This window comes from Hylaeus volcanicus, chromosome 3, assembly GCF_026283585.1.
Source record: "Hylaeus volcanicus isolate JK05 chromosome 3, UHH_iyHylVolc1.0_haploid, whole genome shotgun sequence".
NCBI classification, from domain to species: Eukaryota; Metazoa; Arthropoda; class Insecta; order Hymenoptera; family Colletidae; genus Hylaeus; species Hylaeus volcanicus.
This window is the reverse complement of record NC_071978.1, coordinates 25,228,642-25,243,489: the sequence shown is the minus strand read 5'-3', so window position 1 is coordinate 25,243,489 and position 14,848 is coordinate 25,228,642. Positions and strand designations below refer to the sequence as shown.

The following is a 14,848-nucleotide window of genomic DNA, read 5'->3' as shown; positions in this document are numbered from 1 at the left end:
GAGGACACAACGTACCCGTGATATTAGACTTTCTCCTTTCACGATCCCCTTTTGTCTCCCTGGTCCCCGATGGACGAACAATTACGCGAGATTTTGCGACGAGAGAGCCTTCCAGCCAAAGCGAATCGGTATTCGATAAATCGCATCGGCCATAACCGATATAGTTAACGTTATTATTAAATATGCGGTGCTCACCTTAAATAGGAACCGACATGACAGATGTGGTTCGTGTTGCCGTGCCCCGAATATCTGCAAATGAAACGGATAAAAGATTAGCCAACTGTAAACAAGATCCGAGCGAGTCTTTCGAGCCTCGCGGAACTCATCTTTTCGTGAAACTGTGGTTCCGCAAAGATCGGATTCGACTCTGTTTTCAGCTCCCGAGAGCTCAAGGAAAACATCGAGGAAACGAGCGCCTAATGAATGGATCGCGACGAGTGATCTATTCCGCGTCCTAGGATCATCCTCGTGGATCTCGACCCGACACGCCCGGACGCGACAGAATTTCAAGCGTCTATTTATAAAGAGTGAACGAACGGCGTGGAAGCAGCCGGCGCGAAACGAGCGTCGGGTCAGAACCGGAGATGGGCAAAATTATCGTTCGGATGGAAATTTCCAGTAACGACAACTAGAAACAAACAACAATTACGATTTTAATTGTATAGCCAAACATTTCACGAGGAACATTTCATCGAACGCACGCCAGTCGAATAAAGTTTTCTCATCTCCGATTCGACAAACGTTCGCGCAGCATGTACGCCGATGATCCTGTTAATTCTGGGGTGGTATAAAAACAAACGAGGAAAAAAATAAACAGAGAACACGCCGCGTAATTCGGGTTCGTGCCTCTCATATTCGCAACCGGCTATAAATAGATAAATACCCAGCCGCATGTCGCAGTACTCTGCAAACAGAAAAGCTGGACACGCGACATATCCACGCTGAAAACGTAATGTTTTAGCGCGTTTGATCTAACGTCGGGAAACATCTTTGTTTTTCGGAACATAGGGCGGGCTGCTTTGAGAAATTTCCGAACCCTGATAAACGAGGAAGTTGCGGTCCAAAAAGTAGACGAAGCAAACGATTCTCGAGCATCGATTCGTTCCGTGAAACATCAGTTTCGTAGAGGCTGGTTTTCGAATTTATAGTTTATAGTTGGTCCCATTCGTGGCGTACGCGCGTCAGAGGTAATCCCGGAAGTAGCAGAAGAGAGGATGCATGCTTCGTCCCGTGCATTTCTCTTTTTCGAAGGGACTTTCCGGAGCAGCTAGCTGCTGCTTATTTAAGAAACGTCTGTTCTGAAACGAGTACCATCGAGTGTATTTTCGTCCCGTCGTACGAAACCGGAGGTAGAAAATAGCTGCGTCTCTACACTCGAAGGGCCTTTCGAGTGAAGCGAAAGGCTTCGTTCGACCCTCTCAGGACCCCTTTTCCAGTCACCGTCCGCGTCGTGCCTTTCTTCGCTCCGTAACGCGAACCGAGGATCGATCGTTTCCTTTCATAGGATATTCCGCGTTGAAAAAATATTCCCGAGAAACGAGGAATCATCGTAACCGGCCACAATTATTTCGACGAATCGCAACGAAATCAACGTATTCGATCACACCGAGAGGCTAGAACAATGGACCGCCGAATAATTACCGAAAGGGAGACGAATTCCAAGCTCGAGGCAGCCGTTAATACCGTTCCAACGGAGAAAGAACGCATCGGGGAAATGGGAAAAGTCGGGTGGGGCATAGCAATTGCTTCCTGGTTTTTCACGGTATTCGTGATTATTCGCCGGAAGGAAACAAAGGGAGAGGCAATACGACGATGTTCCTCCGGGCCCAGCGAGCTGGTGTTCCTCCAGCGTGAATCCTCCTCTTGTCTCGCTACAACGGCTGACATATTTCTTTCACCGGGTACAGAGACCAGGAAAAACGAGAAGTCTGGACGGAGTCTGTTCCATTCTTTTTTTACTTCTTTAGCCCAGGAGCACACACCGGTGTCGTTACCAACGGCCGTCATTGCCCGGATGCATTTTCACGATCCACGCGACTTAATTGCGTTCATCGTTTCGCAAAGAAAAACGAATTAATCCGATTCGATATCGAATGATTGTCGAGCACGTTGTCGTCCGTTACGAAGATTTTTTTAAAAATACGAGAAAAAAACAAGGTTTTTATCCCAGTCCCTTTCCTTGTTCTACCCCTTTCTTCCAGTCAAGTGCTCCTGCGTTTTCAGGGATTTACAGAAAATGACTCATCGTAGATGAGCGTATACAAGCGTATGCAACGCATACGTTGCGTGCACACGCCCTGCGAAAGAGTCGTTTCGAAAATCGAGCGACGGTAGGAGCAGTTCACCGAGTAATTCGATCCCCCGAGAGTTACGAGGAGCATAGGGTGAGCGATGATAAAAGCAAATTAAATTAGAGAGCCGCTATCGTCTTCGAGCGGGAAGTATTCGGTGAGCTTTTACTTCGACCGATGACGGGTGCATTGACCTCTGATCGAACAATTATTTCCAGATTATATCTCGTCGACATACGGAACAAGATGGAACGCGGGTCATCGAATGAAAAGTAAATCCGAGTGCTCGGGGAATACGGAAATTCAACAACCGTTCGATCGCGCGACTGACGACGGCTGTTTATAAAATATAAACGAGTCGTTGGAAATTTATCGATCGATTGTTTCGAAATCGTTGACACCCGTACGGACACGCATCTATTTAGCATCACCGACAATCTCGCACGATTGCGACACGACTCGAAAGTCTATCGAGACATTCTCTCCTTTAGATCAAATTCGATCGTTCGACGGACCGCCCACGCGACAAACGAGTCTCGAAGACCACGATTTCATGCAAACTTTCAACCACCCACGATCCAACCAATTCACCCAGTTTACAAGGGAAGGACTCGATCTGTCCTCCCTTCGACTTTATACTCTTCTCGAAGATGCAGAAATAAGTTTCCTTTTTACGTCATCGTCGAAACTCCGCCCTAACCCAGAATCGTCTTCCTCTGCTGCGGAAAACTCCACTTGGAACGCGTCGAAGCGAAGGTCGAAGCAATTAACGGTCGGAGCCCAAGTCTACCGAACACTCGACGGATCGTTTCTAAAACGATTCACTCGCGTATAAAGGAAACGACTGGCGAGTCCGTGAGTCACGTATATTGTTCATCGTTTAGCAACCCACGACGCCTTTCTCCGTCTGAATTAACGGCTCCCGGATACTTTGTCGGCCAAAGAGACGACGATCGTGCATCGTGCACCGTGCAATATTTCTATGACCGACTTTGAGTCGATTTTGAGTTCCGATAAGCGCAAGCTTTCTTGGAAAGAGCGAGCCACGTCCACGGAATTTTCGTTGACTCGAATCATCGCCTCGATGAGTCATCGACGTCGCGTCGCGTCGCGTCGCGTCGCTTTGTCCCTTGCGCGCGCCTAGGCCTACTATCGGGAGCGTCTCGAGTTATCGTGACTGGCTACGGTCCTTTGTATCAATCAACGAAAATTAGATTCTCCTTCCCGCTTCGAGTCACCGATATAAAAGAGGCGCGCAGCCTTTCTCGAGTTAATGAGAAAATAGTCGCGGAAATTGGATCGACGTCCCGGAGAGAGTAGCCCGACGCGAAATTGTTTCCTCGTAGAGGAGTCCTCGAGCAATGAATTCGTGCCGCGACACGCAACGGAGATTTGCTTGGGAACGCACCTCCGCTCGGTTCCTCTGGAACCGTTTGTTTATCAAAAATCAATCAAGTATCGATATACTGGAAAGTATTCAAAGGAGATTCTTACGTTTTCTCTCATATAAAACCTCCTCTCCTATGGGTCGACTCGATCAGAACTACAGTGCCATTTAGAAGCTTCTTACTAATATAATTGATTATGCACCTCTTCTTGGACTTGTGCCCTTTCGCATTCCTCCCAGGACCACTAGGTCCTCGTATCTATTTCATCAATACGTTTCCTCGTCTAGATACTGCCACCTCAATACTGTCCTCCGTGCCTGTGTTACAGTTAATTGCTTTAGATCAGACAGCGATATGTTTATTAACTCTATCGACTCTACTAAACATAGGCTACGTAACCTTTTCATCGGCAATTCTGCTATTCACCGGCGATAACTTTATTACGATTGTTTGTTTGCTTGTAAATTTTTGTTTGTCCTGACATCTGTCAACTGTGGTTGTTTATAATTGCTACACTGTATTAATTTCATAACGGGCTATGCCCGTATATATTGAAACAAATAAATAAACTTATATCGTTCAAAATACGCCATCTCGAGAAGGAAGTACAGGGTCGATTCTATTCCGACGAGGCAACCGATAGATGCATACCTCGTTAACGAGAAACATGAAAGGAGGAAAAGGTCAGTCGGTGTCGGATTCGTTCACTTTCCGGACGAAGGCTATCGAAAGGACACTTTTGCCCGTTACTTAATGAGCACATTAATTACCTTTCCCCTTAATTATCGTAACGAACTAAAAGCTCGCGACGATTTCCTTTGGACGCGACGCTGTGCATTCTCCGTTCGCGTCTTCCTAATGGATGATATCTCGAAGAAGAAACTGCGTCGAAAAGGAACTCGTTTCCGGAATGGAAAGACGCGCGACGAATCGTGAATTGCCGCCGGAACAGAAATGAAAATGAAAAACGAGGCTACCGCGGCGAGATGGGATGTTGGAGCGAGGAAAGTGCGCGCCAGAACTATCGCGAATCATCGTCGATCATTGACGCGACGCTCCTTGCTGGCAAAAAACGTGCGAGATGTTCAGCGAAAGTGTTGTAACGGTCTGGGCGCGGAACGAGGCAAAAGAGCATCGACGTTATTAGCTTCGAGAACTAACGGCACTTAGGGCCGGGTTGTGATTTCTTTGCATCAAAGTTCGATTCTTTTTTTGACGTTAATTTACTGCCAAAGCTGAAGTCCGATGGACGGACGAGAAGAAGGCGTTCTTCTTCGCGAGTCCATAGAACGACACGCGATCTCTCGAGAATCGTCACGACGCAGCCGGATCCGCTAAACGACACGTTCGACCGGCGAGAATCGATCGCGCGACGATAAGTCACGTGCAACCCGGAAAACAGCCTGCACCGCGAAAGCACGACCGCTGCAGTTGCACGTTTTTCTCGAGCGGAGACGCACGTAGACGTGTTGCGCGAAAAAGCCGGCTCTCGTGGTTCCTGACCTTTCCACCGGGTCGATGACACTCGTTAAAGGGACACGGGGTACACGCGTTTTCTGTCTCCATCGCGACCCACGCGGACAAGAAACCCGTCTAAAACCTGGCTAATAACCGCGATACACACCGTGTCTTTGACCCATTCAAATATGTATCATCTGTTTGGTTTTCAACGACGACCTTTTCAGAAGACTTTTAGAGCGATCTACGAGACCATTTTCGAGCTAGAGATCTTAAACGAATAACCTTGTACGTCATCAACGGGTAAAACGAGTCGCGATTCAGACAACGAACCGACAAGATACATTTATCGACAAGAAGAAATGGCTGTGAAAAGCGTTTTCACAGTAGGCGGGGAATCGATCGTGGGTACGGGGCCGGCTCTCGAAGACGCCGGTGGCCCAGAAAGGTACCGTTAAAAGATTTTATTGCCAGGGATCTCGGCTGTCAGCGGATTTTTCTGTCTCTCGACTTACCGCAGCTCACCGTCAAAGTGCATCGGAACGGATTGTCGGTGCAACGAGCAGCTTCAAGCAGACTGCTACCGGCAAGTTCGTATTCCCACGCGATGGAACCGAGTCGTATACCGTCTACCGGGTGACCCGAATGTTCATTGATCGTGGATCGATCAACGACGATGAAAACGTGGTTTCGTCGATCGATCTTTCCACGGTTTTGCAACGACCGCGAACGACAATTCGAACCGTAACGATCGTTTACGGTAGTGTCGAAGCGAACAACGAGCAACCGCGGATTGCGACTGCTCGGCCATGGTTTCAGTTGTACAACGCGAACATTTTCAATAATACGTTATCATAGACTCTGCCAATTTCGTATCGTCAAAAGTGGGCAAGATGCGCAAGGTTTCTAGTAGAGATCCCAACTTCACGTGTATCGAAATACCCGGGTACACGGGTAATTAATGGATTCGTGTTTTAATCCGTGTATTTTTAACACACGGGTACCCGGGTAGAAACTTTCTAGACTACGATTGTTCCCCGTCTACCCTATATCGTCCCTTGTAGAGAGAATCGCGATTAAACGTTCCCTTTTCGGAATTTATATCCTTCTCGGTTTGCGGCACCGCGGAAACCGCGAGGCTCGTTTATACGTGTTCTCCATAAGAAGTACCTCTGGTTTCCGGACATAAATTGCGGAGCACCCGATACAACGGCGGATCAGAGAGCCGTGCGGAATGTGCGATAAATAATACATGAAATTATTCTGTCGTCGGTTCGTCCGCAAGACGTGCTCTGCGAATGGTTTCTCTAGGCTTGTTTGCGGCGAAGGATCGACCGACTGCCGTCTTTAACGAGGAATTCAGCGGGTAAAACCTTCTTCCGGCGAACCTGCGAGCGAGTTTGACAATTTCCCGCGTTTTTCAACTTCCGCGATTTAGTTTGTACGTGGAAACAAACTGTACGCGCGAGGGAACGCGGTTTCCCTTTATTCTCAGGATCTGTTACCCTCTCGGATCGATCGCTATCTTCAATTTTGATTTCGCCTTAAAAGGAAAGTTCGAACCCAGACGTTCGATGGTGTCGATCGCGAAGTCAATTTCCAACAAGTTTTCCGGCGGGAGCTCGACGTAGAAGCTGGAAACGATGGAATACTTAAGGAGCAAAGTTAAGCGCATAAAATGTGGGTTGAGCGAGCAATATCTTCCGAACGAAATGCTCGCCGACCTCGAAACTTTTTCCACGGGCCGCTGCGTTTACTCACGTTCCCGTGGCCGTTTCCAAGTTCAACCTATCCGTTCCTCGTCGACCGGCAAGGTTCTTCGAAGGTATCCGTCTACGGAACGCGTATCCCTGCATTCTCTACGATTTAGGTAATCGTCGGAAAAATTTCGTACGTTCGGTGGGGTCTGAGGTTAGAAAAATGAGGCCTAACTTTTCGGGAACAATGGAAGTGTCGCGTTGCGTGACTTTTCGACGCGTAACCGTGCCGCACGCTCCGCCTCGCATTCTGCAAATTAAACGCGGGAAACGAGCGAGAAGAGCAGCTTTCCCGTTTCGCGATTTTCCAGCGAAGTGCTCGGCTCTCGTGTGCTCAAAGCGCGTTTCAGCGTTCTTTAATTTCCGTCCATTAGAGCAAGGTTTCGAAACGGGGAACGGAGAGGGAGACAGAACCGAGAAAAAGGCACACGCTCGAACGAAAATTTCTCCGACGAGCACTCGCGGTTTCCTGATAATGTTTTATCGATAAAATGCCAGTTGCTCCGAGAAGCTTTCGCTTCCTTGTCGGTCTGAAACGAAACGAGACGCGATAGGAGCCGCGTATTTGCGTAACAAGGATCTGTGCCGACGCTCTATTAGGTCAACCGTAAATTACGCAGGCTTTCCAAGAGACGTGCTACGACGCAGTAACGACGATGGTATGCAGATATCCTCGACGAACGCTAAATATCGTACGTGGGACGAATGAAAAGTAACGCCTTCGATTTTGAATTTTCTACAAAATCGGGGTAAAAATAATGCTCGAAACGACCTTCCCTTTTTAGAAACGCTAAAATCAAACGTTAAATCCTTTCGAAAGGGAGTCAGCTATATCTAGGATAGCAAATCAAACAGTCTCTCGCAATTTCTAATCCAGGTTACACTTCGATAACGTTGCTCGCGAAGACAATAATTGCAAGTTGTTTTCGCAATTTGTTAAAAAAATCTCACCTTCGCTACTCGAAGTCTGCCCTACTGGTCGGGGATAATAAATAACCAAGGGGGGTAAATTCGGTGCGAAAATCGTCGGACGCACCTGCTCGCTGTTCCATAAAGGTACGAGAGGAACGGGTTACCGAGAAACGGCGAACCGGTCCTGTTGACCGAACCTTGCGAGCCTTCCTCGCCCGCTTGAACCGTTACGTAGTTATGGCCATCCAGAAAGCCGGTAGGAGGGTAATCGACCACCGATATATCGACCGTACGCTTTCCGCACCGATACGACCCTTGCCAATGCCATCCACGTGTCGCTCGAATAAATTCGACAAAGAAGAACCTAACACGACGACCCAAAGAATTAATAGGAATGCGAGATCGATCCTATCTTCGCGCGTCGCGAGTTCGCGACATCCGTGGCTTTCGCGATGAGTAAGCCATCCGGAGGTCGATCGTAACGAGAAAGGTCTCGAACGCCGGGACAAGATAATTGCCATTGAGTTTATTCTTTCTGCCGCGAATGGCCGTGTCGATGATGGTTTCTTAACTCTCGAAATTAAATTCTTGAACAAGTATTAAGTGTATATCTCGTTTAAACAAATGACAAAATATTAGTCGGGTGTAAACAATCAGACGCGAACTACGGAATAACACGGTTTTGAAGATCATCGAACGATCCCACTTGTTTGGCATAAATCGTAAACTATTGCTTTCTCGCGAATTGCCGTCGACAATATCCAGATTCTTTTTTTTTTTTAAGAAATTTTAAAAATTAAACAGGGTGCGAATACTTATTGCTTCAATATTTCTATCGATTAATTGCTTTTTTCTTGTTAATTTCGCAACTTACATAAATAGCTATCTTTTTTGTACTCACATCTATCATAAATATTTCCAAGAATATGTAGAATGTCGTTGTTTATAAAGAATAAGTTAATAAATTACAATTTTACATATTTTTTTTTGGAAATTAATTTCCAAATTGGAAATAAAAGATGCGCTGTGATATCGGCTGCAACTTTCCTCGTACGTTACGGAAGCTGGAACGACGAACCATTCCACGGGGAAACGGCTATCGACGTGACTTCCGGTGCCTTCGACGCGTTCAATTTCGAATTAATTGCTACAAACGCCTCGGTCTCTCGCTCGGCTAATTGGCACGTTAATTGCTCTCGTCGATGTACGGTCCTCGCCCGTGTTCCCCGACCGCTAATACTACAGGTAACACGATTGGTATGAAAACCCTTTGCTATCTGGGACATGGAAACAGCTGCGAGCTTCCGTCGTGACTGACACGGTTCATAATTTCGAATGCGTCGGCATTACGCGGTCCCTGGCGTCGAGCGAAATTCCAAGCGTCGCTACGAAGCTTCCGACGCGAATTCTTGCGGATCGTTTCTTACCGTATGGACTGTTTTGCGAGCCGAGCTCGGATCTATACGACCGCTTTCCGAGAAGACTTAATTCGCTAACTTTAAGAAAATCGCGGACAAATTGCCGATGGATGTCTCTACGAGACTATACGCACATGTAGTTCGACCGAACGTTAATTATCGATAAACGTTAACGTTTATTTCATTCCACGATACGTTCTCTCTTTCTATGATATAGGTCAGCACATCCGTCGGGCACGGGTAGCTACTTCGAAAAAATATCGCGTGTCAAAAATAACAGGAAGAGGAATAACACGCGAATAACGCGAACAAAGTTATCAGCAGTGGCTGCTTTTAACGATAACGCCCAACGGAGGCTCGATGCCCGAGTCTCGCCTTTTTCCGGCGATGCAGCCACGGAAGAGTGCTTTAACCTTTAACCCCAGCACTGTCCGGTGCGTTACAACTGAGAAAACGCAACGTTAGGAAAACTGTTAATTTCTCTATTGTTTCGAAGGGAACGATCGTAAACTGGCTCGAGCGTCGAAGCAGGGAAAGGGTTAGGCGTCGCGTCGAGCCGCTAAATATTTCGGTCGAGTCGTTGGCGCCGCGAGATGATCCGACAACAAGGATACCAGCTTGCGGTTTCCACCTCCTTTTTCCCGACGGTGACCCAGGGCTATTTTAAGAAGATATTCGGTCGAAAGGGCGGCCAGGCCCCGAACGAATACGTCTGGACTTCGAGGAAGCCGGGACAGACAGCGAATGGAACGCTGCGCTGCTCCGTTTCGAAATTCCACGGGGAATTGGCGCAACGTGCCAGCGCCTCGTCGCGAAAACGTGCCATTAGGGCCAGCGACGGGAATAGAAAATTCCTCTCCGTGTAGCGGATTAATCGCTCGCTTACTAGCGCGAGCTTGCGATGAACCAGAGATGGGCAAAATACTCGTCTAGATCTCGTCTGTAAAAAAAAGGTGAGGTCCCATGTACGTAAGTTCAGGCGACGAGCACGAGCAACGTCCATTTGAAAGTGTCAACTCCTCGCGCAGAAGGGTCTGATCATCAGACTCTGATGGACCCAGGCGAGCTGGCACAACGAGCCGCGAACACCTAAACGAGCACGGAATTCCGAAAAAGGCCACGCATCATCATCGCAACTTTTGCTCGCTAGTAGGAACGTGTTTTCATCACATAGATGGGACCTCGCCTTTACGGTTTCGTGGAACAATGAAAGGCTGCTTTTCGTCTTTCCCGAGTACAGATGTCCCTCGGCGATCGAACACACCACGCCCATCGATAAATCCTAGGCTTCCACAGTTTATCTCCCGAATTGGCATCGTCGAACCAGTCGAATGGGATGCATCGGAAAGCAGCGTTCCAATTGCGATCGATTCCGTGCTGCACGCGACGGAAACACGACACCGATCGCAAGGAGCATCTCGGTGCTCGGGTGTGTGGCCCGATGAGCCATTAGTAGGCTGCAAAGATTGCGGGAAACGGAGACAACGGGCGAGGCAGGCGAACCAGCGAAAGAATATCGAGTCGAGAGAAAGGGAGAGCAACGGAGCCGATGGATCGACGCCGAGAAAGCCCGCGAGAGGAAGATCGACCGAGAGAAAGGACGAGGTACCGAGAGAGAAAGACGTGGAAACTCCTTCTCGAGGCGTATGAGAGTCGATCTCAGGGCGGATTCCCACCAAAGAATCGGTCACGACTTAGGGTCGCCATAAACGCCATCCGCGAGCACTCCCGACGATTGGATAATACAAGTTTCGCTATCGTCCTCTCGACGTATCCGCCCTGCACAAGCCGCGATCATTACGGTTCTCAGTGTAAAACGGAAACCTCGACTCCGACGCGATCTCTCGCGCTCCTCTCTCTATCTTCGTGGCCGATACAACCTCCGCTGCGAAACGATAACGATTGCCTCGACACGGGTAACCGTTCGTCTTGATCGTCTTTGTTCCGGACACGGCTGTAAACGTCTACGATTTGGAACGTTACACGCGTCAGTCTCGGCTGAAATCTCTTTTCCGTATTCCCGTTTGAGGAGGTTTACACCCCCCCAACAGCGCGGATGGCATCGTCACCTCTCTAAAATCCACGAGATCGGAGGACCGCCAGGTCCTATTATTAATATGGCACACGCTTCGATTCCAAGTTTCAACTTGAAACTCTCGGGAAGAAACCAGGCAACTCTAGCCGTCGAATAAAGATACAAATGCGGAAAAGTATCTTAGGGTTGAAACTCTCGGGGAGAAACCAGGTACCTCTAGCGGTCGGTTAAAGTTAAAAATGGGAAAACTACCCAACGAGTGAAACTCTCTGCAGTTAACGCAGGTATCTTTACCTGTCGGATAAAGTTAAAAGTGCGAAAAGTATCTAACAATTGAAACTTTCTGCAGATAAAGCAGGTATCTTTAGCCTTCGAATAAAAATAATTTAAGTTATCTTTATCCTTTGAGTACATTTACTTCGAATACATTTTTTTATCCGGCAGTCATCGAATAAAGATAAAGTCATGTATCTTTATTCGATTTTCTATTTAAATAATTTTTTTATCTAAATAATGCCCATCTCTGGCTTCGAACTGCATCTACGCGATTGCTCCGTCCCATAATACGTGTTTAAAGTCCGCCGAGTCATTGTACTCACAGCGGAGAAGCAACGCGCAACAGAGCTGCGAGTAAGGTATTCTCTTAGGAAACATTTCATCGGTCCCAAAGGGTGAAACTAATCAGACCGGAGAACCAATCAATGGAGATCGCTCGAGTTGGTATCCCTTTACGAGTCTTCGTAATTGTTTCGATCGCCTATCAGGCTTTGTACCCGCGGTACTGCAATTTCAACGAGCAGTAGCGTGTAACAATACATTGTCCAACATTCGCGTCGACTAGATGTCGGAGGGCTGACGTACATCGAGCGTCTATGTAGCGCAAATTAAGCCCAAAGCAACAATGACTCGACGACAATAAGCTACGTATCGAAGATCGCTCGCGTTTGATCGCTCCGCGATACCTCAACGTCGCGGATGCGGATAATCGATGAACGATTCACGCGCAAACTTGCGCAGGGTTTCAACAGGCGGTCAAAAAGTCGCGAGCATTCCGGATGGCTTTCTACGCGCGCGATGCACTCTCGCTCGAAATTCCGAACGTTCCTGATCCTAGCGCGCACACGGACGACCGCACGTGTGCGCCAAAGCATACACGAGAGAACGTAAATGCCATAAGGAAGTCATTAATCTACCGTGACTCCCAACAGCTATCTTCGGCCCATGCAAAAGGATGTTACCGTGCTGCAACCGCGACCCGACTGCGAGGCAACGACACCTTCCCGACTATCTTGAAGGACAACATTCCACAGCCGACTCATGGAGTCTACGATGTCCTTGCCGCGTGTCGCGCGATTCCGCGACTACCCTTCCTATCGTGTCATTTTTCTACCGAACAGCCCGACTCCTCGATCTCGGCATCAGCTTTCTTCGCTCGACATTCGGAACTAGCGCGCTCCGTGACGAAGCGATACGATACCCGAGAATCTTTAGTCCTTTCCAAAACTATCGCGCGATATATTCTTACCATCGACTGCTCGTGCTCCATCTCACAGGAATATCTTATTTCGAAACGTTTTGTTCCTGAACGGATTGAACGAAGTTTTCCCCTATTATCGTAAAAGGTGCCAGCTGCCTCGAATACGTTGGTAATGCAAATAACAGGCGTGCAGGAGCACGAAGGAAAATTGGAAAACGAAAACAAAACGAAACTCACGGGCGTTGATAAGAGTCGGGGAACAACGACCCAGACATGATGTGGGCCTTCGTATCAGAAATATGTGGACGCAAGTGCTCGAAAAGCAGCGTAGACACATCGAGGGCACTATCGATCGTTTCTGAACTCCAACGTGGTGCCGTGGTGTTTTGAGGTCGTCGTCCTTTCCAGTTACACACGAGTCGATAATACGCGCGAACTTTTCTATGAACCGCCCCGAGTTCTACCCGATTATTCGACATGGTTCGTCCATTAAACAGCCGGGATCTTTGCCACTCGGTGATGGAAATATTCGCGAATCTTTTTCGTTTCGGTTTTCTCGTTAATTTTCGTCCATCGACCGAGATCTCCCCTCGTTTTAAGAGGATACTCTGGCGTAGCGCGTCGGAAAAGTCTGTGGTAAAGAATGTGGAGCCCATGCGGCACGAAACTCTTCAAATGCGTTTTTCTCGAAACGATATCTTTGAAGTAGGGTGTACATTTTTCTCGGAAAATTTCTGGGCGGATCGGTTTGAAATTTCACTCGCGCATGGAATACATTTCTGGTTGTCGTTCGACCGTCCATACCACCGACTGAGTCGGTTTAATAGCTTTCTTTTAAATATAATTCTTACGTCAGCACATCCTCTCGAAACGAATAGACCGTCGACTCGCGGGAGGAAAGAAGAATCCGTTTAAGGTTGGTTTAGTCGTGTTTACCTCAAAGATGCGTCGAGCAGCGATTCGTTTAACTTCCTTCTTGGTATTGTTCCTGCGGTTCTTTACTCTCTCGAGGGGCGAGTCTTTGCACGCGTGGCCACGAAAAAGCCCGCGTTTGAGTACTGGGTAAACATTAACGCTGCAACGAGAGGGAAGGAGCGAAAAGTGGTGGTGGGATCCGCAGACAGGATGGAATGTGGGCGTGCAGCGTCTGGATACGCAAGGGAAACGCGTGTTGCGGTGTCCGGGAAACGAGTCGACCGAATTGCTGATACACACGTTCCTCGTTTTTCTTTCCCTCCCTTTCGCTCGCTCATTTTGCCAGGCTATCGCGGTTTTTCCTTAACGCGATTGTTCGCCCCGTCGCGCGTCTTCCGCTCTTTGTTTCGACGACGAATAGGATCATTAATTGCAACCCAGTTGCGTCACCACACCTGGCATCTTCGCGCGATTATAATACAGCTGGAACGTACGCGATTACCATACCATGCCACCGACACAAGAGTACGAAATTCCATGCACTTTCACTGGACGGAACCGTAAAATTGTCAGTCGTAATTATTACGACTCGATTATCCGATTTAAGAGACGAGTACGCGATGGAAGATGCATTTACGCAACGAAACTTGTCCCCTTTCGGCGTCAAGTAACAGTGGAACAATTAGCCCTTTGCACTTAAGGTCGATTCAGACTATACGACACGTACCGGCACGACGAAACATTAAAACACGCGTTTGTTTTAATTGAACTATTCACACTTAACAGACACCAACCTGAACGTTCCGTCAACAGGAATAGTGTGCATAGTTCCATTAAAACGCGTGTTCTTAATGTTTTGTCGTGTCGGTCCCGGTACGTGTCGTTGCCGGAACGTGACGGTCCGTGTCGTATAGTCCGAATCGACCTTTAAATGGTGGCGTAAGCTTTTTTTGTGGACATAGAAATTTCCCTGATCAATTCATACATTTTGTATAAACTAGAAAAGACCAAAAAAAGAGGAAAAGCCACCGAGCCATCTGCGATTTCTGAAAACACTTGTCGAACAATTGAGAAGATTATATCGCCAGCAACGAGAGCAAGCGTCTACGTCGCATTCCGATAAAGTCCGACTAAACGGGAAGCTTCACGTAATACTAAAAGGGCCAAAAAGGGACTGCAAGGTTTGTTCTGACTGTA

The 14,848-nt window shown here is 47.9% G+C and overlaps 1 protein-coding gene across 1 annotated transcript in view; it reads right to left on the bottom strand.

Moving 5' to 3' along the window:
• The window catches only part of LOC128873853 (nucleolar and coiled-body phosphoprotein 1-like), a 60,079-nt gene that overhangs the window by 31,330 nt on the left and 13,901 nt on the right, over nucleotides 1–14,848 (bottom strand). The window contains exon 2 of the mRNA XM_054117792.1: nucleotides 196–249. The gene's annotated coding sequence lies outside the window, so the exon portion shown is untranslated. The remainder of the gene's footprint in view (nucleotides 1–195; nucleotides 250–14,848) is intronic.